At 44.2% G+C, this 21,696-nt stretch overlaps 1 protein-coding gene across 3 annotated transcripts in view; it reads left to right on the forward strand.

The window, feature by feature from the left end:
• LOC112260326 (SPRY domain-containing SOCS box protein 4) overlaps nucleotides 1–21,696 on the forward strand; it is a 112,397-nt gene that overhangs the window by 38,575 nt on the left and 52,126 nt on the right. Inside the window, exon 2 of one of the 3 annotated variants that reach the window (XM_024435346.2) lies at nucleotides 3,998–4,078. The gene's annotated coding sequence lies outside the window, so the exon portion shown is untranslated. The other 2 variants (XM_024435348.2, XM_024435347.1) reach the window with 2 other exon arrangements.

Consider the following 21,696-nt stretch of genomic DNA (forward strand, 5'->3'; position numbering starts at 1 on the left):
TGTACTGGCTTAAGCAGGGGGACATGTCTGGCACTGCAGGATTTGAGTCCCTGGCGGCGTAGTGTTACTGGATGGTAGGCTTTGTTACTTTGGTCCCAGCTCTCTGCAGGTCATTCACTAGGTCCCCCCCGTGTGGTTCTGGGATTTTTGCTCACCGTTCTTGTGATCATTTTGACCCCACGTGGTGAGATCTTGCGTGGAGCCCCAGATCGAGGGAGATTATCAGTGGTCTTCTATGTCTTCCATTTCCTGTTGATTTCTTCAAACCAAGCTGCTTACCTATTGCAGATTCAGTCTTCCCAGCCTGGTGCAGGTCTACAATTTTGTTTCTGGTGTCCTTTGACAGCTCTTTGGTCTTGGCCATAGTGGAGTTTGGAGTGTGACTGTGAGGTTGTAGACAGGTGTCTTTTATACTGATAACAAGTCCAAACAGGTGCCATTAGAGGTAACGAGTGGAGGACAGAGGAGCCTCTTAAAGAAGAAGTTACAGGTCTGTGAGAGCCAGAAATCTTGCTTGTAGGTGACCAAATACTTATTTTCCACCATAATTTGCAAATAAATTCCTAAAAAATCCTACAATGTGATTTTGTGGATTTTTTTTTTTTCTTATTCCATTTTGTCTGTCATAGTTGAAGTGTACCTATGATGGAAATTACAGGCCTCATCTTTTTAAGTGGGAGAACTTTCACAATTGGTGGCTGACTAAATACTTTTTTGCCCCACTGTAACTAGGAATAAAGTGACGGCTAATAAACTCAGATTGAGTTGGTGCAAAAAGGGTCAATGCAGAGCGTCCGTGTAGCTATTTGCTTAACTATTTAGTGGTCCTATGGCTTGGGGGTAGAAGCTGTTCTGTTGCTTCGGGGTCTATTGGCTTTCAGTTTCATATGGGTATCCGCTCCGTCATAGGAATGTGGAATCTCATCGTAGCTTTCTTATTTGGATACTTTTTTATACTGTAGCTTTAAGATGGATGTATGGAATCAAATGTCCTTGGTTGCGTACACACGTTTTGCAGATGTTATCGCGGGTGTCGTGAAATGCTTATTTCCCTTGCGCCAACAGTGCCGTAAAACCTAACAATGCAAAGCAATAGAGCCCCACAGTGGAGGTGTCATAATAACAGGGAAATGGTTCCAATTGATTTTCCACCATTTTTCCAATAGGGGATTTTAGAGACACTTAAAATAAGGACTGTTTGGTGTAGGTTTACCCTGGCGTGACATTTTGATAACTGTGTAAATCTTTCTCGCAAATGTGACTTCTTAAAATTATATTTTTTATATAATCATTATTTTAGTTTTACCACCCCAACAAATCCACAGATGCCACGCTGATCCTCAACATGGAGGCCCCTCAGGGGTGTGTGCTCAGTCCCCTCCTGTACTCCCTGTTCGCCCACGACTGCATGGCCAGGCACGACTCCAACACCAAGTTTGCCGATGACATAACAGCGGTAGGCCTGATCACCGACAACGATGAGACAGCCTATTAGGAGGAGGTCAGAGACCTGGCTGTGTTGTCCTGGCATCACAATCTGTCCCTCAACGTGATCAAGACAAAGGAGAGGATTGTGGCCTACAGGAAAATGAAGACTGAGCACGCCCCCATTCTCATCGTCAAACCAGGATAAGCCTATATGAAACGCAGACCTTTATTTGAAGTGTTTATACAATCCTCTGAGGTAAAGGGAGCGGTGAAAAATGATTGGAACCATTTATGGGTACTATGACTCATACTGTGGTACTCTATATACTCCATATTAGAATGAGGAATGTCAGAGTCTGGAATATAAATATACAGGTGTCCCCTCAATTGGAATGAGAAGCCTTGTATGCAATGTTTCAAAAGCAGGGCTCTATTACTGATACTGTAAAAGTTATTGATTTGGTTTCTAAACCTGAGCTGAGATCTTCGAAAACAAGATTATTATTTTTTTTAATCTGTTTTGTAGAGATTGTGTGCCTGCATGTTTGTGTGTTTACGCATGCGTGTGTTTCTGTGTGTGAGGGAGAGACCTGTCTTCCCACTAATTCCAGGGTAAAGTGGCTTATTTAGCTCCACAGCCCACCCCGGTCTTGAGGAAATGGAGAAACCATAAACCAGACAGCCAGCCTCATGGGCTTTCCCCTGGCCTGGGCCGTGCAGCAAAGTGCTGAGTGTGTCAGCGTTTTTCTCTCTCTGTTTGTATGTGTGTGTGTACTCTATCTCTAAGTGTGTCCGTGATGTGCAAAGAGCCCCCATCTGAAAAGCCTCTTGGCCGACAGTTCTGTGTTTATGTAAAGATACTCTCTCATGAAAATACACTTTTGACAAAAATGACCCTGTGTGTGGGCGGGCATGTTTGTGTGTGTGTATGTTTTATGAATCTGAATAAGATTAACCTACAACCCCATATTTGCCAAAGACACACCACACACTTTCCTGTCCACTTCATTCACATTGAGGGTGATATTTTAAACCTGAAACCATTTAAAAAAAAATGTCTATAGCAAATTGAGTTTCAAAACCGTGGTGCATATGCAAAAATTCCACTCTCAGTCCGACGACTAAGATGTTTCGTTTTTTTCCCTTGTTTGTTCTCTATTGCTCCTTTATTGTTCCTCAAGCAAGGGGGAGGCCGATGACATGACGACTTCCCATCAAGCCAACTCCTTGAATGCCCTACTCCTTGAAGTTGGCAGTTGTCTAAAAAAAAACACTTTCTCTTTTTACCCTTTAGTGTGTGTGCACCTCATTGTGTTTATACTTGGGATATCGCTTTTCAACAGGAAAAGGACGTCTCAGGGATTCAGGGAGGGTAAGCTGATCCTAGATCTGTGCCTCAGGGCAACTTCCACTGGGAGCCATGTCTGCTGCTGAATACTATCGGTTCACATTTGTCTTGTGTTTCACACACTCAATTTGCATCATTCCATGTGTTGTTTTCTCTGAGGTCTTCTCAGGTCCAACAAGTTGGAACCCGTTCCAAAATGGACCCGGGGCTTACTCAAATAAATAACAATTTAACAGACCAGAGGACAACCAGACCTGGCCCCGTATAGACCCGGTTGTGTCCAGATCTGATCCAAGTGAGGGAAGCGGCAGAATAATAAAATATATATATATTGTTATTAACTTAAGCTGTTGATGCGCACACAGAGATCAGCAGGTGGGGGGAGGGGCTGTGTGTCTGAGTGGCGAGATTGAAAGACCACGGCAGCCAAACTGACACGCAGTAGTTACTGTAACTACTGTAGGTTATTCATCATCCAGTGTGATGACATGGTACCTGTTTTGATTGCATCAGACAGAGAAGAGAAGCTCGTTAAGCTAGCTAGCTGGGTTGGCTATTTGTGGCTACATAGGCTGCGCTTTCCCTAGCCATGTTTTTCTCAACTCCACAATGTACATCAATGGAGTTGTGTGGAGATGACTAACAGCGACTCTGTAGTTGAAGGTACACTTCGCCCACATTTTGATACTTAATTTTTTTTTTTTAATAATAATTCTTAAACACTTACCTATGTCATCTGTAGCTGCCTGCCTTTCTTTCCTTGTGGAAATTATTTAATCAAATGTACTATTTAATAAAATGTTAATCAAATACGCGGAAACTGTCGGTGGTTGTATCGACTAACAGCGACTCTGTAGTTGAAGGTACACTGCCCACATTTGTGCAACCTAACTCCGAAGGTATATATCGTGGAGTTGAGAAACCCAGCTACGCTACCCGTCCCCATCCTACACAATTACAACAACAACTCCATTCTAAATATTAAGCAGCAGCCTACGTGTTGGCTCATGGTTGTAGACAATTCTTGTCATTTCACTTTTAACTGCGTCATTTTAATTCCAACTTGCATGTCACGGGCACCCAGAGACTAGTGCCACTTTGACTTGTGATTGGCCGCCAAAATAAGCTACACGTGCCACTCGTGAAAAATCTGAGCAGCAGCATAAATGAGAATGTTCTCTCTACTGTTTGCTTGATAACTCTACCTCTTATCTGTTTCAGACTCACACCATATGTTGTACTGATCTTTGAACCAGAAGCACACCAACAGACTGACGATGTTGCTTTCCTAAGAACCAACAGGTAATAAATGCATTGCTCTTGTTTTGATTCTTGCTTGACCCATTTGATCCTTAAGTGAACTGTATAGTTAGTATGTGAATGTGTCTTACCCATGGTTTGGGTGATTTGTAACTGGGTAATTTCTTAAGTATATAGCAGACGGTACATGTACATCGCTAAATATAATACGCTTCTGTGTTTTATATCCAAAGTGACTTAGTTGTTGTGCGTGCGTACATTTTTACATAAGGCTGGTCCTGGGAATTGAATCCACTACCCACTGCGCCATTGACCTGATAAGGGGCAGGACCCTTTTCCCAGTATCGTGCCGGCCCAAACTCCTAAGGGGTTGGGGGTACTGCTAAGTCTTCTCTTTCAGTGGGCGCTTTATATAGAAACGCACACCACACACTCAGTGAAACTAGGTCAGTCGTAGCATGTATGAGCCTAGCTCTCTGGTGGCGTGGTGGTGTTAGCTGACCTCTTTGATTATTTGCATTGACCCTGATTAAACCAGGTAAATAATGGTGAGGAAACATTGCTGTATGTGGGAATATACACGAGTGCATTACACACACACTCCCTCCTCACTGAAAGCCTCTTAAACCTAGTGAATGCAGGGTGAAACCTCAGCGCCTTGCTCCTGTTTACTGTCCATTGACTGGTGCCCTGAATATTTCAGAGGCAAGGCAGAAATGCTGTTCACTACCATTCCCTCCCTCTTCATTTCCGTATGAACTGTAACTCAGTAAAATTGTTGCATGTTGCGTTTTATATGTTCATATCTTTTAAAATTAGCGTATAAAAGGTGTCATGCTCATGGCTCCAGTTATGCATTTGGTTTGCTTACCTGCTAGCTAAGTGGCTAGTTTGTAAGATAAAGCTTCTTTTTTTTTTCTTTTTTTACAGCAGCAGAGACAATCCCCTAATGGATCAAGATCCCTGCTGCCTGATATTTGTTTTGTGTGTGCCGCAAACCTTTTTTGAGATATTGCAATTACCACAGCTCATGAAGTTGAACTTTTTTTTTACGTTACCTTGCGCTTGTTAGCATTTAGCTCGCATCCGCTATGGGAATTCATTGGTACTTTTTTAGCATTTGTCAGCACTATTATGATTCATTGGTACTTTTTTAGCATTTGTTAGGACTATAATTATATATATAATATTAATAAATGTTTGGAAAGAAATGGCACTGCCGGTAATACCGTATGGTACAGGAACTGTATGAAGGTATGCAAATTTAGATACCGACCAACCCTAGTTCTTGCTGTGGTGAAAAATCTAACTATTTTGGTAGGCACGAGCTAGCGGATTGATATCCAGTAGTGAATAAGTGAGTGAGGTGAGGGATGCACCGTTTTTCCTTATTTTAGAAAGGGGGAAGAACAACAGGGAAGAGGGGATGCACCAGATGGGGCCCTATAAAATCTGTGAAATGAACTTAATGTATTGAACTTTATTAGACAATGTATTACTTTGTCCAAGATTGTTAAGACATGAACAAAATGCTTAAGGGATTTTCCTTAAACTTTCTCAAGAGGCAACGGCACGCAAATGCCCCTCTGTGTGCACGTTTGTCAGTCGTTAATGATGACAACCGTTCCATTTACCAGAAAACGGTTTTGTCAACCTGGCTTTAGAATGTCCAATGTTGTTTTTCTATTAAAGTGCAATTTTGAGAGCGAAACCTGGAAAAACTAAACAAAGAAACAATTTTTCTACAAAAATTCTGATGGAATTAGGCATGGACCTGTTTATTGATTTAATTTTTGTACCTTTTAAAAAATTTAAAAAAAAATCTAATGTAAAGAGAATACAGTGGTCTGGATCTCTTTGTCATATGTAGCTATAGCCTTCTTTTGGCACAATAGCCAGTGACAATATGCTGTGATACAATTTCACAATTAAACCTGACAACAATGGAAAGCGGGAAAGAAACGATTGCATGGTAGACATTCAACTAATGAAATTGAACGTGTGTGTGTGAGATTTTAGCAGCACTGTGGGATAGCTCGGGGAAAACTTGACGCGTGGCAACAAAGGGTCGTGAGCGACAGACTCAGACAGCAGATGCCAGGATAGAAGGGAGAGAGGGAGATGGAGATGGGGGGGGTGGAGGCCATCAATCAGATTTAACTGTGACCTGTAACCTTTTACCCCCTTATGACCCTTGCAGTCTGGGTGAGTGCGGTCTGTATCACAAGAACTGGGGTTTACTGGAAAATGGAAGGAAATGTTTGGGGGCGTTGGCGTTAGGGAAAGAGCGGAAGCGAGACCGACGTTTGGAGATGGAGGCGCTATACGAATCATAAATTCAATTTCTATTCCCTTCAGCTATCTGGGACCCAAGAAGCATGTTGACACAGAGATGGACTGTGTGTGAGAAAGATGGAAACATATCGTTCTGCTCCTGTCTCAGCTCTCAGCATCCTACTCCACTTACCTGTATCAGTTGTAAACCTTAGTAGTACTATTATTTACCTACTCTAGCTGTCTGTGTGCATGCTTCAGTAGTCTGCCCTGAATGATTATAGTCTATACGCAAGATGACCCATTCTCATGCTGATTATCAAGTAGATCCAGCTGTGGGATTATTTTTTTGAGCGGATGGTATCACTTGGAGCTGATTTTCTGGGTTTTATACGTCTGTGCTGCCAGTTGGGGAACCCTGCTGTAGAGAAATTTCCTGTGCCCTTACATGGTGTTGAAGAACATTTATTCACAGTCTAGTAGAGAGACTTAAATTGTGGCTGGCCCCTGAACGTGTGTGTGTTTTCACACGTATGGGAGGAAGGATGACGGATGAGCAGTGGGTGAGTCTTCCCTCTGTCCCCCTCTCCTCCCCATCCCTTTCACCATCACCCTCTCCAAACTGAACCTTTCCTCTTTCTGTTTGTTTGCCATCTGTCCGGGGTCACTTTGACGACTGCCAGATGAGCGTCCCTCCTTTCTCCACGTCCTCTTTCTCTCCATCCTCCTCTATCCGAATCCTTAGGGCTCTAGTACCCTGCATTGTTTTTCTTATCTCCATTCATCCCCTTCTTCCTTTCTCGCTCCCTTGGGCCTTGTGTTGAATGGTTGGGAGGCTTGGTCTACGACACGTGTGTTGGAAGAAGATGGTTCACACACACACTTTTGCTCTCTGGCCTATGAGCAGCTTACTGACTATGGGATACTCTGGTCCCTATTCTTTCTATGAACCCCCTCACACACTTTAACAAAGCACACCCTACACTCACCCCTTCATCCCAGCTCACACGCGCACACACTAGTGATGCGTGGGTCAGCTGTTTGTTCACCTGCACCCGCCTGCAATTGCTAATAATCCATCCGCAACTGGCTGACTGAAAATCTGAGTCCCGACACTAACCCGCTAATATAGTAAATGTACTGTAGGCTACAGCCAAATACGGTAGGGGGTGCAGGATTTTTGGGGGGATATGTTTTTGCTATTTGTTAGTCAGCTTGTCTATAATTGGATACATTCAGCTTATCTTCTGTCATATGTTGCCTTACATGCTGAACACACCGCTTGCATTATGCAGGCTAGTGTTGCAATATGAATGTACATCTTATTCAATAATTTCATCCAAACTGCTCGCTCGCGTCACGAGTGTTTTGCATTGCCATAAATAGAACTTGGTTATTTTTTTTGGGACGCTTGACACGCTGCAAGTCCTGCCTCTCCCATCTCCTCATGGGTTTTAGGAGGATATACCCATGTGAGTGATTGAAAGGTGAACTGAGGCCCACACACCAATCCAGTTGGTGGTGGTAATGCACCTTGAAATTGGTTGCCAACCGCCATGTAAAGTCCAAAGAAGGAGCGATTACTAGAAACTAACTCAGTTTACCCTTTTATCTGTGGATTAATTGTCGGAGTAGAGGAGCTTGTGCATTTCAGGTAAAATAGCAACCCAATGTTTATATCCCAGGACAAATGAGCTAGCAACAGCAAGCTAGCTAGCTAAATTGCCATAAATGTTTCATGTGTTTTGACCTGTCCCCAAATTTAATATAGTTGGTTCAGAGTTTTAATGTTTTTCTTTTATTTCAACCTGCGTGTCCTGATCGCATCAGGAAACATAATGAAACAGAGTGTGCACAATAATGGAGCGCGACGTGCCTGTTGAGCGTCTTTGTCCCTCCCCTTGTTCTGGTCTCGACATTTAAAATGATGCTCGAGACACTTTCCTCACACATAAGCAGTAACCTCAATAACATTGTCAGGACGTAGCAGTGGTCATTTTCCCTTCAACTGAAATCCCCAAAAGGAGGGTCCTCACCAGTACCTGACTGGCACACTTGACCACACCCTTACAAATGAAATATTACAGGCAGAGGTGTATTCACTTAGACTACCACAGAGATGAGAAGCGGCTGCTCGGCTATTGAAACCCATTACATGAAGCTCCAGATTTTTATTTATTTATTTTATTTTACCTTTATTTAACCAGGTAGGCAAGTTGAGAACAAGTTCTCATTTACAATTGCGACCTGGCCAAGATAAAGCAAAGCAGTTCGACAGATACAACGACACAGAGTTACACATGGAGTAAAACAAACATACAGTCAATAATACAGTAGAAAATAAGTCTATATACAATGTGAGCAAATGAGGTGAGAAGGGAGGTAAAGGCAAAAAAGGCCATGGTGGCAAAGTAAATACAATATAGCAAGTAAAACACTGGAATGGTAGTTTTGCAATGGAAGAATGTGCAAAGTAATAACAATAATGGGGTGCAAAGGAGCTAAATAAATAAATTAAAATTAAATACAGTTGGGAAAGAGGTAGTTGTTTGGGCTAAATTATAGGTGGGCTATGTACAGGTGCAGTAATCTGTGAGCTGCTCTGACAGTTGGTGCTTAAAGCTAGTGAGGGAGATAAGTGTTTCCAGTTTCAGAGATTTTTGTAGTTCGTTCCAGTCATTGGCAGCAGAGAACTGGAAGGAGAGGTGGCCAAAGAAAGAATTGGTTTTGGGGGTGACTAGAGATATACCTGCTGGAGCGTGTGCTACAGGTGGAAGATGCTATGGTGACCAGCGAGCTGAGATAAGGGGGGATTTTACCTAGCAGGGTCTTGTAGATGACATGGAGCCAGTGGGTTTGGCGACGAGTATGAAGCGAGGGCCAGCCAACGAGAGCGTACAGGTCGCAAAACGCTTTGGCTTTGGTGACAAAACGGATTGCACTGTGATAGACTGCATCCAATTTGTTGAGTAGGGTATTGGAGGCTATTTTGTAAATGACATCGCCAAAGTCGGATTGGTAGGATGGTCAGTTTTACAAGGGTATGTTTGGCAGCATGAGTGAAGGATGCTTTGTTGCGAAATAGGAAGCCAATTCTAGATTTAACTTTGGATTGGAGATGTTTGATATGGGTCTGGAAGGAGAGTTTACAGTCTAACCAGACACCTAAGTATTTGTAGTTGTCCACGTATTCTAAGTCAGAGCCGTCCAGAGTAGTGATGTTGGACAGGCGGGTAGGTGCAGGTAGCGATCGGTTGAAGAGCATGCATTTAGTTTTACTTGTATTTAAGAGCAATTGGAGGCCACGGAAGGAGAGTTGTATGGCATTGAAGCTTGCCTGGAGGGTTGTTAACACAGTGTCCAAAGAAGGGCCGGAAGTATACAGAATGGTGTCGTCTGCGTAGAGGTGGATCAGAGAATCACCAGCAGCAAGAGCGACCTCATTGATGTATACAGAGAAGAGAGTCGGTCCAAGAATTGAACCCTGTGGCACCCCCATAGAGACTGCCAGAGGTCCGGACAGCAGACCCTCCGATTTGACACACTGAACTCTATCAGAGAAGTAGTTGGTGAACCAGGCGAGGCAATCATGAGAAACCAAGGCTGTCGAGTCTGCCGATGAGGATGTGGTGATTGACAGAGTCGAAAGCCTTGGCCAGATCAATGAATACGGCTGCACAGTAATGTTTCTTATCGATGGCGGTTAAGATATCGTTTAGGACCTTGAGTGTGGCTGAGGTGCACCCATGACCAGCTCTGAAACCAGATTGCATAGCAGAGAAGGTATGGTGAGATTCGAAATGGTCGGTAATCTGTTTGTTGACATGGCTTTCGAAGACTTTAGAAAGGCACGGTAGGATAGATATAGGTCTGTAGCAGTTTGGGTCAAGAGTGTCCCCCCCTTTGAAGAGGGGGATGACCGCAGCTGCTTTCCAATCTTTGGGAATCTCAGACGACACGAAAGAGGTTGAACAGGCTAGTAATAGGGGTGGCAACAATTTCGGCAGATAATTTTAGAAAGAAAGGGTCCAGATTGTCTAGCCCGGCTGATTTGTAGGGGTCCAGAGTTTGCAGCTCTTTCAGAACATCAGCTGAATGGATTTGGGAGAAGGAGAAATGGGGAAGGCTTGGGCGAGTTGCTGTTGGGGGTGCAGTGCTGTTGACCGGGGTAGGAGTGGCCAGGTGGAAAGCATGGCCAGCCGTAGAAAAATGCTTATTGAAATTCTCAATTATGGTGGATTTATCAGGAAACGCTGTCACCACTATCTTCAGTGCAGTGGGCAGCTGGGAGGAGGTGTTCTTATTCTCCATGGACTTTACAGTGTCCCAGAACGTTTTTGAGTTAGTGTTGCAGGAAGCAAATTTCTGCTTGAAAAAGCTAGCCTTGGCTTTTCTAACTGCCTGTGTATAATGGTTTCTAGCTTCCCTGAACAGCTGCATATCACGGGGGCTGTTCGATGCTAATGCAGAATGCCATAGGATGTTTTTGTGTTGGTTAAGGGCAGTCAGGTCTGGGGAGAACCAAGGGCTATATCTGTTCCTGGTTCTAAATTTCTTGAATGGGGCATGTTTATTTAAGATGGTTAGGAAGGCATTTAAAAAAATATCCAGGCATCCTCTACTGACGGGATGAGATCAATATCCTTCCAGGATGCCCCGGCCAGGTCGATTAGAAAGGCCTGCTCGCAGAAGTGTTTCAGGGAGCGTTTTACAGTGATGAGTGGAGGTCGTTTGACCGCTGACCCATTACAGATGCAGGCAATGAGGCAGTGATCGCTGAGATCTTGGTTGAAGACAGCAGAGGTGTATTTAGAGGGGAAGTTGGTTAGGATGATATCTATGAGTGTGCCCGTGTTTAAGGCTTTGGGGAGGTACCTGGTAGGTTCATTGATAATTTGTTTGAGATTCAGGGCATCAAGTTTAGATTGTAGGATGGCTGGGGTGTTAAGCATGTTCCAGTTTAGGTCGCCTAGCAGCACGAACTCTGAAGATAGATGGGGGCAATCAGTTCACATATGGTGTCCAGAGCACAGCTGGGGGCAGAGGGTGGTCTATAGCAGGCGGCAACGGTGAGAGACTTGTTTTTAGAGGTGGATTTTTAAAAGTAGAAGTTCAAATTGTTTGGGTACAGACCTGGATAGTAGGACAGAACTCTGCAGGCTATCTTTGCAGTAGATTGCAACACCGCCCCCTTTGGCAGTTCTATCTTGTCTGAAAATGTTGTAGTTTGGAATTAAAATTCCTAAGCCAGGATTCAAACACAGCTAGAACATCCGGGTTGGCAGAGTGTGCTAAAGCAGTGAATAGAACAAACTTAGGGAGGAGGCTTCTAATGTTAACATGCATGAAACCAAGGCTATTACGGTTACAGAAGTCGTCAAAAGAGAGCGCCTGGGGAATAGGAGTGGAGCTAGGCACTGCAGGGCCTGGATTCACCTCTACATCGCCAGAGGAACATAGGAGGAGTAGAATAAGGGTACGGCTAAAAGCTATGAGAATTGGTCGTCTAGAACGTCTGGAACACAGAGTAAAAGGAGGTTTCTGGGGGCGGTAAAATAGCATCAAGGTATAATGTACAGACAAAGGTATGGTAGTATGTGAATACAGTGGAGGTAAACCTAGGTATTGAGTGATGAAGAGAGAGATATTGTCTCTAGAAGCATCATTGAAACCAGGAGATGTCATTGCATGTGTGGGTGGTGGAACTAATAGGTTGGATAAGGTATAGTGAGCAGGACTAGAGGCTCTACAGTGAAATAAGCCAAAAAACACTAACCAGAACAGCAATGGACAAGACATATTGACATTAAGGAGAGGCATGCTTAGTCGAGTGATCAAAAGGGTCCAGTGAGTGGAGAGGTTGGTTGGGGGTCACGGCGATTTAGACAGCTAGCCAGGCCATTGGTAGCAAGCTAGCATAGGATGGAGGTCTGTTGTTAGCCACCTCTTGCGTTCCGTCAGTAGATTAGTGTGGTAGAGGGGATTAATCCAAATCACACAACAACAAAAATAAAAACAATAGATATAGTTATAGAGGCCCAAGAAGAAAACAACATAGTAATAATAAAAATAAATAAATTGTCCGATTGTCTATTCAGATAGCAGCCGGTAAGACAGCTAACGGTTAGCAGGCCGCAGATGGGCGTTCAGGTAACGTCGCGACGGAGGAGCCAGCCGGATCTCCTTCGGGTAGATCACGTCGGCAGTCCAGTTGTGAAGGCCCAGTGGGGCTCCACGTAGGCAGTAAAACGGGTCCGGATAGGTGACTGCAGCCCAGGAGTGATTGATGGAACTCAGGAGTGATTGACGGAGCTGGCTAGCTCCGGAATAATTGATGTTTGCTCCGGAATCGACGAAGGCCGATAGTCACACGGATAGCAGCTAGCTAGCTGTGAGATCCGGGTATGAATGTCCAGAGAGCAGTCGAAATCCAGGGACATGGAGAGAAAAATTGGTCCGGTATGTTCCGTCCCGAGCCGCGCTGCGCCGTACAGAACTGGCGATAGATTTTCGAGCTAAAGGATAGCTGATGACCACAAACCGTGGTTAGCTGAATACTAACGATTTGCCAGTAAAGAAGCTAACTAGCTTCTGATTAGCTTCTGGATTAGCTTCTGGCTAGTTTCAGGCTAGCTTCTTGGAGGATTACAGATTTGAGGTAAATAATACTTTTTTATAAATATAAATTGGTGAGGCGGGTTGCAGGAGAGTGTTTTGAAGATGAGTTGATGGAAAATAAAAATAAAATGTATGTGAAAAGTTGTGTGTGTGTGTATGTGTGTGTATATATATAATATATATAATATAATGTGTGTGTGTGTGTGTGTATATATACTATACACCACACACTATATATATATCACACACAAGACGAGGACAAAGACGTCTGAACTGCTATGCCACCTTGGAGTGAGATGAACAGTTATTGTGCTGACGTTGCTTCTAGAGGCAGTTTGGAACTCGATAGTGAGTGTTGAAACCGGGGACAGATTTTTACGTGCTTCAGCACTCGCTGGTCCTGTTCTTTGCGCTTGTGTGCTCCTAGATGGTTCTATGTCACAGTAACAGCACTTAGTTGACCAGGCAGCTCTAGTAGGGCAGAAAAATGATGATGGGAAGGTGGCATCCTATGACTGTGCCATGTTGAAAGTGAGTGCTTCATTACAGGCCATTCTACTGTTTGTCAATGGAGATTGCATGGTTGTGTGCTCGTTTAAAATAAAAGGTTTTATACACCTGTCAGCAACTGGTGTGGCTGAAATAGCCAAATCCACTAATTTGAAGGGGTTGCCATGTCGTGCATGTCTAACTAATAGGAGGGAAACAGTTTGGTTCAAAGTTGCCTATCTTTGAACACACTGTAGTTACTTTCTAATTCTTTCTTTAAAACAAAAATCTGAAACACAAGCGTTGGTAATGTATATTATGTTTAGCCTACGGTGACTGCCTACATTGTCGGCCGTTTAACCGGCGTGGGCTAGCCTCCGTGGCTATAATGGCTAACGGTGAGTAATTTTAGTGTGTGTGTTGGTAAGGTCAATGGGGTTAGAAGTATATTTGACTCCGTTGATCCGCAGCGAGGGCTTGTGTTTTTACAGTGCTACGCGTTTCCCCTTTACCTCCCTCCACCGTAGTGGGCTGAGGTGGGACTGGGAGGGTGAAAGGGGGCGATTGAGTAGTCTGTGTGTGTGTGGTGCAGAGAGGTGGAGGTTCAGGCCCGGTGTGGTGTCAGTTAGTGCTCCCCGGTGGTCCGCGTGGCCCAGGAAATAGGAAGTCCACTCAGATACTCTGTGCCTCATTCATGACGATGGAACACTCACGCTGTCTGTGCTGGTGCCGGAGGGATGTGTGTGTATACTGTGTCTTGAGCTGAAGTTTTTATTTGGTCTGTCTATGGCAGGAAAAAGCTGTCAAACTGTGTGTCTGGAATGGAGCACATAAATAACTGTTTAAATGCTGCTGTATGTGTATGACATCTGTTTGTATTACGTTGTATGTCTAAATGTGTGTTTTAGATTCTGCATAAAGGCATGATTGTATATGTACCTGCGATTCTAAAGTATATACCATATGGGTAAGTGTATATTTTGTACTATATTTTAATATAGGCTTAGACTGTGATTGTAGAAGTGTGGTGTTCTATCCGTGTGTGTATTTTATGTGTTTGCTGCCTGTCTCTCAGTATCTGTATGGCAGAGGGGGTTGGTTGGGCTCAGATGGGGTGAGGGAAATGAAATGGGCGTGTGTGTCCCCCCCCCCAGCCCGTCTGTCTGGTCTCTGTCGTAACCCTGCTTGATGAGATCAGAGGGGTTTGGCTTTCAGCATGAGGCAGCCAGCCTTCCCTCTCATCCTTGTCCTACTGTCTCTCTCTCGCTCACTCACTCACTCTGTGCTGAACTGAAACTAACTCTGAAGAAGAAGAGTGCTCGATAGCGACAGGCGGCGGACGCCACGGCAACGAAGAGTCGCCGAGGGCAGGAGCAGTAGCGATAGCGGCCGGACGGCTTAGCTTCTGCCAGGCAGGGAGGGAAGAGAGGGTGGGTCACCTCTAGGGAGAGGGAGTCTTTTCCCTCAGCAGGACTCAACTGGCTTGTGTTCTCTTCTGTTCTTTCCACAACGGAGAGAGGGAGAGCTTTTATCACCGCTCTTCTCTTGATTAGTTTTTTTTTTATCGGCTTTGAGGTGGAACATGAGACGCGGAGTTTCACAGAAGAGCTACACTGCTGTTACTACTTACTGTAAGCGGCCTGTTTAAGACTGTTAGAGAGCGCATGGTAGCGAGGTGGATGGCTTTTGTGAAAGTTACGTTTTTGTGTGCGTGAATGAGGGATGCCGACACCTCGTGATGCACTCTGTACTGTTTATTTGACTATGTACTCCTTATCTAAGAGTTTATTCTTCTGTGTGTGTGTGGCATCCTGCATCTCTCTCATGGCTGACCAGATTTCTCCCAGACGCTGCGTGTTTCCTCTCTTCCCTGTCCCGTCTTTTCCTGTCTTTAATTTCCCTAATGGACCAGAGGCCCCAGCTGTACAGGATACTCTTCCCTCCTCCGCTCCGTGTGTGTCGGGAATTCTCCCATATACTGTCCTCGGATTTCCCTCCCCTTACTGACACTTAAAAGCATATCTACTCCTGAATTCTATCTATTCTAAAACCTGACATTTTCTATACCTCTGACTTCTATATATACCCCCCGCATTCATCTAATATGGTTTGTGCCACAGCTATAGGTTTCTGTTGTCCTACCATGTTTAGGTTAGAGGGGAGGGGGTAAATCTGAGCTGTGCTGCTGGGATGGTTAGATAGCGGGGCTTCTTTCTGACTTCATCTCTTTTGTTTTGTCAGCTGCTGACCTCTTGCTTGGCTTGTTATCGCTCTCTTTCTCTCTGTCTGCCATTATGTTTGTCTCTCGCTCTTTCGCTCCCCCTTTCTTGGATAAGGTGATTTTAGATAGTAGCAGAGGTTGTGGTGGGTTTCTCTGGCCCATACTGTGTGTTCAAATCCCTATTGTTTGTGTGGGGGGTTCCGGGGTTCCGGAGGAAAGTCCTTGAGCAGTGACTAACATTATGCTTGGGAGAAGACGGCTGTTAGGAAGTCGTGTTCCATGTACATTTTGGGTTGGTATGCTGTGCGTGTCTTCGCAACGCTAGCATGCAACTGTGTGTGTGTGTGTGTTAAGTGCCCTTCTATGAGTTTATACCACTGGCGTCAGTTCAGCTAAACCTAGGATATGGCGGGACAGGTTAGGGTTTACTCTAAAATGCTATTTGGAGAACAGAACAAATTACCCCCGCCATTCATTATTATTGTAATGTTTGTTTTAAACGTCTGTGGATCAACATACACTGTCAACCCCTACTCAACCTTATCATAAATGTACTTTTACTTACGCATGCAGTAGGGTAACTATTGTATAAGGCACAATCATCGTTTTAATTCAGTTTTTTTTCAGGCTTTGGACTCAAAAGCCTATACGTAGGGTCTATTCATAGACTCTAATATGCGTATGGATGTTTTGAATTAATCATCAGAAAGCACTGTCCGTTTTTGTGTTAGGCTTTGAAACGACTACCACTGTTTCAAGCTGCTGTTGAACTTCTTTCTTCAAATTGATCATCACAGTGACTTGATGATATGTGTTTTGATGTGATTTTTGACATCAATGCATTTGCATTGCTGTCAGTGGTTAGAGGGACAATAGAGCCCTGAGTACCAGGCCATTAGGACTTGATGCTCGTTAGTGAGATGGTTACTACCAAGCATGTCCAGAGTGCATAAAACGAGATTACCATGTCTCAATGGTCACGTGAAAATGTTACTGCGGTCATGACTGCCGGTGTGTCTGCCGCCATCGCCTCATGTTTCAGTATGATAATGCATGGCCCCATGTCGCAAGGACCTGTACACAATTCCTGGAAGCTGAAAATGTCCCAATTCTTCCATGGCCTGCATACTCACCAGACATGTCACGCATTGAGCACGTTTGGGATGCTCTGGATCGACATGTATGACCGCGTGTTCTAGTTCCCGCCAATATCCAGAAACTTCACACAGAAATTGAAGAGGAGTGGGACAACATTCCACAGGCCACAATCACCAGCCTGATCAACTCTATGCGAAGGAGATGTTGCGCTGCATGAGGGAAAGTGGTGGTGGTCACACCACACACTGACTGGTTTTCTGATCCACACCCAACTTTTTTTGTTGTTGTGTTCTGTATTCCCAGTCATGTGAAATCCATAGATTAGGGCCTAATTTATTTACTTAAATTGACTGATTTCCTTATGAACTCTAACTCCGTATAATCTTTTGAAATTGTTGCATTTTATGTTTGTTCAGTGTAAATTCAAACTGATATATTGGTGCAATGTTTTTTAACCAAGAGCTCAATGACTATTAAAATTCCCATAAATGCTAGTAATCCAAAACACATGGCATATCACAGTGCTGTGTGTGTGTGTGTGTGTGTGTTCCTGAAGACATCTCTGCCAATCAAGCATTCATTGAATGCAACAATGCAAATTGCTTGGGCCGTTTTGTCGGCAGCATGATATAATTTGTACCCACTGATAGGGTGTAAGTGCTGTTTTACCCTTCGCTGATGATTTATTGTTGCTACAGAGAGCAGGATGAAGAAACAAAGGCACAGAGAAAGGGGTGGGCGTATGTCAGGGGTACTCAAATATTATTTGAGACTGTTTGGTCACACATTTCCTATGTGGCAAAATTCCAGATGTCAATTATCATTGTAGAAAGAAACCACCTCGTGACCCATGCATGGTTTTTATGTTCAGTTAAAATAATTGAAATCTATGGATTTAAGGCGTCTAATAGAATATATACTGGTCAAAAACGTGTGTAGACATTAATAAATACATTTCTATAGCTTCCAAAATATTTTTTACAAGGTGGGGGAGTGCCAAGATAACCGTGCTGGCTTCAATACAGCGACCCTGGCAGACATCTAGTGTATGTTCACATTGTTTTGTTCACGCCCCTCTTGTTGGCAGAGCGTATATTTAGCAGTTTTAAAACTTATTTCCTGCAAGTAAAAAAATATATATATTTCTTTTTTCATTTTGCGATGTCTCCTTTGTGTTCATATGAGTGGCTCAAACATCGCAACCAAATCAATGGGGACCCCTGTGCGGTCTAGGCCCATGGGCACATAATCTGCCCATGATAACTACAAGGTTTAGATATGTTAACTACCATGCTAAAGAATGTTAGCTGACATGGTCTAGTTACAACAAAAATGGGATAGAATCAATCCCTCTGTCGAAGACACTTGGACACGTACTCAGGCTGACTGGCTCTAGTTCAGGCAAATGAGAAATAAGTGCACTGGCTATCCGGGAGGCCAAAGTTGGTTACTTTAAGGAGCAGTGCTCGCTCTGTGGGTCTAACCCCAAGAAGTTCTGGGAAACGGTTAAACACCTGGAGAATAAACCCTCACCGCTGCCCATGTCCCTAAATGTTGTGGTTGTTACTGACAAGAAGCACATGGCTGAGCTCTTCAATTACCACTTCATTAAGTCAGGATTCCTATTTGACTCAGCCATGCCTCCCTGCCCGTCCAACATTTCCTCATCTCCCACCCCTTCTAATGCGATTATCCCCGACGCTTCTCCCCCCCCCCCCTGCCCCGCTACAAAGTTTCTCCCTGCAGGCGGTCACTTGGACGAAGTGCTAAAGGAGCTCCTTAAACTTCTGGAACTGTTGGAAAAACTTGTCAATAATCAACTGACTGGCTTCTTGATGTCTATAGTATTCTCTCGGGTATGCAATCTGGTTTCCACTCAGGTTATGGATGTGTCACTGCAACCTTAAAGGTCCTCAATGATGTCACCATTGCCCTTAATTCTAACCAATGTTGGGCTGCTATTTTTGACTTGGCCAAAGCTTTTGATACGGTAGAACATTTTGTTCTTGTGGGCCGGCTAAGGAGTATTGATGTGTCTGAGGAGTCTTTGGCCTGGTTTGCTAGCTACCTCAAAAGAGTGCAGTGTCTCAGCCACTGCCTGTCACCAATGCAGTACCCCAAGGCTCAATCCTAGGCCCCATGCTCTTCTCAATTTACATCAATAACATAGCTTAGGCAGTAGGAAGCTCTCTTCCATTTATATGCAGAACATAGTCTAATACTCAGCTGGCCCCTCCCTAGATTTTTTTTGTTAAACGCTCTACAACAAAGCTTTCTCTGCCCTTAACCTTGTTCTGAACACCTTCAAAACAAAGGTCATGTGGTTTGGTAAGAAGAATGCCCTTCTTCCCACAGGTGTTTTTACTATCTCTGAGGGTTTAGCGCTTGAGGTAATGACCTCGTACAAGTACTTGGGATTATGGCTAGACGGTGCACTGTCCTTCTCAGCATATATCAAAGCTGCAGGCTGAGGTTATATCTAGACTTGTGGTTTCCATGTAATCGCTGCTCTTTCACCCCAGCTGCCAAATTAACCCTGGTTCAGATGACCATCCTACCCATGCTAGATTACAGAGACGTAATTTATAGAGCAGCAGGTAAGGGTGCTCTCGAGCGGCTAGATGTTCTTTACCATTCGTCCATCAGATTTGCCATCAATGCTCCTTATAGGACACATCACTGCACTCTATAATCCTCTTTTAAACTGGTCATCTCTGTATACCCATCGCAAAACCCACTGGTTGATGCTTATTTATAAAACCCTCTTAGGCCTCACTCCCCCCTGAGATATCTACTGCAGCTCTCATCCTCCACATACAACACCCGTTCTGCCAGTCACATTCTGTTAAAGGTCCCCAAAGCATACACATCACTGGGTCTCGTCTTTTCAGTTCGCTGCAGCTAGCGACTGGAACGAGCTGCAACAAACACTCAAACTGGACAGTTTTATCTCAATCTCTTCATTCAAAGACTCAATCATGGACACTCTTACTGACAGTTGTGGCTGCTTTGTGTGATGTATTGTTGTCTCTACCTTCTTGCCCTTTGTGCTGTTGTCTGTGCCTGATAATGTTTGTACCATGTTGTGTTGCTACCATGCTGTGTTATGTGTAACTGCCTTGCTATGTTAGGTCTCTCTTTATGTAGTGTTGTGATGTGTGTTCTTTATTTACTTATTTATTTTTAATGCCAGGCCTCTGTCCCTGCAAGAGGCTTTTTTTGATAGGCCATCATTTGTAAATAAGAATTTGTTCTTAACTGACTTGCCTAGTTAAATAGTTGCTTGCAAAATGGCACCTTGTGCATTCTACTGGGTTCTTTAAAAGAAAGCTGTGACCCCGCGTATTGAGTCCGTTCTGGATCCGGACAGTGTTCCGCCTGAGTATGGCTGGGGAATGTAGTGTTTTGGAGCGGTGACTGGAGGGAGAGTGGCTAAATAAACTGACAGGGAAAGTTGGAGGGAGAAGGATCGAAATAAATGGATAGATTGAGAGCTCTCCCGCCGTTTTCTCCTTGGCTTAATAGGATCAACGGCCCCCGTTAGCAGTGTGGAGTATCCTTCCTTATCTCTTAAAGATGAATCATCCTGTGGAATTCTGTCTATTTTGACGTACTCTAAATAATAACATACTGCGTACAACCTACCTACCGCTGGCATATCCTCACTAGAAATGAATCTCAATTATGTAGACGCTAACGGTTGTTGTCGAATAGTTTGTAAAGGCTTTACTCTCCACTGCAGTTCACACTTCATAGCAACACACGCACCACTAATTGGAAGCAGGGTTGCTAGGTATGTGTTGGTCTGTTTTAAACACACTGTTTTGGATTCCCGTTAACAGGCTGGTCTGGGTTATTCCTCCTGTGAAGCCGACAGACCGTGATCTTTTTGGTAATTTCCCAAACATTATGAGTTTTCCCTAGAAGTCCTCCATCTTGTGTTTGTGTGTAGCTGTTCCGAGGTAATGACTCTACTGTGACAAATAATGTCCGTGTGAAGGAGCTGTGTCTGAGAGTGAGATTGCGTGTGTGTGTGTGTGTGTCACATCAAAGCCCGTCTCCCCAGTCAGAGCATTTTGGATATGCATGAAAGCATGGCTCTGAGGCAGAAGGGACCGAGCAATGATTTTATACACGCATTATGCAACGGATTTTTTTTTAAAGCGTTGTTAGAGGGAAGGTAGCCAAGTCACCCCCACCAATGTTACACATCCCTTTGTTTGGTTCTGTCTTTTTCAGTGACTTTCTCTGTTGGTCTGTGGCTTCGCTCTCGTTCTCGCTCTGTCCTGCGTTCACTCTTGCTCACGCTCTCTTGCTTTCTCTTCATATACCCCCATTTCATCATGCTTTTCTGTCTCCCTCAAGAAAGAAAAAATATTATTTAGGTCTTTCCCATCCTATATGCTGTCCTTTCTGCTCCCCTAACTGCCATACCTGTCTAGCCCAGCTAAAGGAAGGGATGATGACAGAGAAGAGCAGACTCTCCTAAATAAGTCGTCAGAAGGCTGGGGGGAGCGAGGGAGTGTGCCAGAGATGGGTGAGAACGAGAGGGAGAGCGGTCTAACTCAAACGGGATGGTAGGATCTAAATGGAAACAGCTGGTATGTTGCAGCTCTTCACTGCAACCTCTGGGTCTAGCCCCCTTCAGAGGGGTAATGTGGTGTTGCAGGTCAGAGGTCAAGCACCCCCTTGAGGAAGCCGTAATGCATAGGTTACCACCCACATGCCCTCCCAGACTGGGTCTAGGCCAGCTGAGCTCGATGTAGAGGAGCCATCTGGGGGAAATGGGAGGAATGGACATGCTGTGTACACTCTAGGTCGACTGATTAATCGGAATGGCCTATTTTAATTAGGGCCGATTTCAAGTTGTCATAACAACCAGAAATCAGTATTTTTGGACACCTATTTTGCCAATAAAAAAATGTACACCTTGATTTAATCTTTATTTAACTAGGCAAGT

The sequence above is a fragment of the Oncorhynchus tshawytscha genome, linkage group LG10, assembly GCF_018296145.1.
Source record: "Oncorhynchus tshawytscha isolate Ot180627B linkage group LG10, Otsh_v2.0, whole genome shotgun sequence".
Classification (NCBI taxonomy): domain Eukaryota; kingdom Metazoa; phylum Chordata; class Actinopteri; order Salmoniformes; family Salmonidae; genus Oncorhynchus; species Oncorhynchus tshawytscha.